At 34.5% G+C, this 3,249-nt stretch overlaps 1 protein-coding gene across 1 annotated transcript in view; it reads left to right on the top strand.

The window, feature by feature from the left end:
- Window positions 1–657: 657 nt before the first annotated feature.
- LOC106877687 (uncharacterized) overlaps window positions 658–3,249 on the top strand; it is a 101,870-nt gene continuing 99,278 nt past the window's right edge. Inside the window, exon 1 of the mRNA XM_014926634.2 lies at window positions 658–806. The gene's annotated coding sequence lies outside the window, so the exon portion shown is untranslated. The remainder of the gene's footprint in view (window positions 807–3,249) is intronic.

Raw genomic sequence — 3,249 nt, 5'->3', positions numbered from 1 at the left:
GCTAGTCGTGAGTGGTCGATCCTAACCCTAACCCTAACCCTAAACACGTATTCATTTGCACACGCGGGTTAGGGATAGGGTTAGGGATAGGGATAGGGTTAGGGTTAGAGACAGGGTTAGGGTTAGGGTTAGGGTTAGGGATAGGGTTAGGGTTAGGATCGACCACTGAAGACTAGCTAGCGCGGACGCGCGACTGCGTGTTCGGATCCGCGCTGCTTTAGTAGTACCCACAATTCCAAATTTCTTGTCTACATTAGAGCTTAATTTTTTGAAAACAATCTGATGAAAATTTAGAGTTGTTGGAAGAAATTCAACAAAATCTATTAGAGATAATTTGATTTTCTTTTTAATCGTCCAACACTAAGGCGAAGATAGAATTATATGTTGTTTTCTCATTAATAAGGAGGTATGGCAAAGTAGAGAATTTCATTAGTATCTTTTAGTGGCTTTAGTCAGTTTGAGAATCAGTAAGTCAAGTAATTTGTTGCTCCACAAATAAACTCGATAACTTACTTCCCCAGCAAACTTCATTGCTAATATTGTCGTCTGCTAAAAAAAAAAGAAAACACTGCTATTGTTCGAATTAAAATCAAAGCAAATTTTTTATACTAATTGAATATTTTCTCTTAAGAATTAACAAATTGAACCTGATTTACGTAAACAAAATTATTATATCAACATTAACAAGGTGGGAGAACGAAATTTAAAACTGAAAGTGAATTATTATCGTTGTAACTGCCATTGACCGGTGTCAGGGAAGCACAGTTCCGTCATTAATTCCTTCGGCTTCAGTTGAGTGGAGGAAGGTAAGATTGTTTTGCTCGCTTAATTATATTGTTATTATTAATATCTTATCATTATTATTACTAATGTTAATAATGATATTGGAAATTACATGATAAACTAATTTTCAAGTTTATATATAACTACATTTCTGTAATATAAAGTTAAGTTTGATTGTCTCTAAAGTTTTATTTGAAAGTATTTATACTGAAGGGAACCAGGAAATGAAAAAAGTTTGAACGAAAAATAAACTTTTACGATTAATAAAAGTGAGAAGAGATTGGTTGGGGGTTGGAAAAACTTTTTATTTTGGTAATAAATATGATTTGTCTGGAAGACAAGAAATTTAATTAGAAATATTTCATCGATTGAAATGACTTCGGCATAAATTTTCGAATGTCCTACATAAGTTTGTATATCCGTGTTTCCGACTTTATTCCCTCTTAACTTTCAGAAAAATGGATATATTTCAATGAAATTTTCCACAAAATTCTTTCAGTTGATATTGATTATGATTATATCGAAATTTAATGTAAAAAAAAAAGCGGGAGGCGTACATATATACCAATATATAGTTTATCTACAAAAGCGTACACCTTCGACTGTTTTCTCATCACTTTCAGAAAAAATTAATATTTTTTAATGAAATTTTTTTGTACTAATACCTTTCAGATGGTATAAATTAGAATTGTATTGAAATTTGGGGCTAAAGCAGAATCGCACCTCTCCTTGAAAATGCATTCTTTTGAAACAATCATGATGGTTAATGTTTACAATTATTACCCGGAAACGAAATCAAAGAAAACAAAAAAAATATTGCAACAGGTGTTAAAAAAAAAGGGTAAATTTTCAGATTAACACCCGCACGATCTTCAATAGGGTGTTAGGGTTACGGTTATGGTTATGGTTATGGTTAGGGACGGAATTCCCTAACCCTAATCCTAACCCTAAAACCGTAACCATAACCCTAAACGCTAATCCTAACCCTAACCCTAACACCCTAGTGAAGATCAGAAAATTTACCAAAAAAAAAAAAAAAAATGTGTAGGAAACGAATATGAAAACAAAAATGCGCGGAAAGCAATGGTGGTGGATGGGGAAAGGACTTCGGAAAATTCACAAGATCCGAGTTTTTCCCTCATTTTAGGAAAATGGGATTTTTTTAAATGAAATTTTATATAAATACTTTTCAAACGGCGTACATTATGGTTATAAAGAAATTTGTGGGTAGAATCTTTTCCGAGAGGGTAGGGAGAGGACTTTGAAAAATTCACAAGAGCCGAGGTTTTTGCCCATAACTTTGAGGAAAATAAATATCTTTTAATGAAGTTGTGGGGGCAATAAAGAATACGTATACCACCGGTTTTCGGCGTAACAAATACCCTAACCCCTAACCACCGGGTGTGCGTATTCTTTACCTTCGCCAAAGTTGTATATAAATAACTTTTAAACGATATGCATTATGGATGCCTAATGTGCCGTAAACCCCTAATTTTTGTTTGGAAAAATAAAGGTGAGGGACCCCCAAAAATGCGTTTTTGAAGGTGAGGGGCGAAACTGCATTAGCCCCTTTTCTTTATCCATATTTTAAGATAACATTTTGCCGAAATACGTTTTCTAGAATGTGGATTACATTAGATTGAAAATTCAAGCAAGTTTGAAAAGAATAATAAATGGAAATGCTGAAGTTATAAAAATTAGTGGTTACGCAGTCTGGACAGAAGAGAGAAAGAATGATAGAAAATCCCTACAAAAACCACGTTAGTGTTTGTGTGTGGGGGAAACAAGTAAAATTATAATATTTATTTTCTTATTTCCCACAGGGGGCTAAAAATAGAGGGGTCAAACAAGAACAGACAAAGGGATTAAGTCGATTACATCGACCCCAGTGCGTAACTGGTACTTATTTAATCGACCCTGAAAGGATGAAAGGCAAAGTCGACCTTGGCGGATTTCGAACTCAGAACGTATAATGGCTGACGAAATACCACCAAGCAGTTCACTCGGTGTGCTAATAAAACAAAATGAAGGCAGGGAGCTGGCAGAAACGTTAACATGCCACACTTGCTTAGCAGTATTCCGTCTGTCTTTACATTCTGCGTTCAAATTCCACCAAGGTCGACTTTGCATTTCATCCTTTTGGGGTCAATAAATTAAGTACCAGTTGCGTACTAGGGTCGATCTAATCGACTGGCTCCCTCCCCAAAAATTTTGGGCCTTGTGCCTAGAGTAGAAAAGAATATTAAAACGAAATATCTTTTATATATCTCTTAAAAATCACTGGATATATTAATCCCAGATTGCAGATTAGGTCACCGTAATTCAGTCATTGAAAAAAATAAAAACTTTTTCCAATAGTTCCGGTTTCTACCCGCCAAACAAAAATAAGAGATTTGTGGCACATTAGGCATCCGTAATGCATGCTGTTTGAAAGGAATATATATATAATTTCATTAAAAGATATCC

Source organism: Octopus bimaculoides, chromosome 5 (genome assembly GCF_001194135.2).
Source record: "Octopus bimaculoides isolate UCB-OBI-ISO-001 chromosome 5, ASM119413v2, whole genome shotgun sequence".
Classification (NCBI taxonomy): Eukaryota; Metazoa; Mollusca; class Cephalopoda; order Octopoda; family Octopodidae; genus Octopus; species Octopus bimaculoides.
Note: the sequence above shows the minus strand (reverse complement) of the source record. Positions and strands in the feature narration are given on the sequence as shown.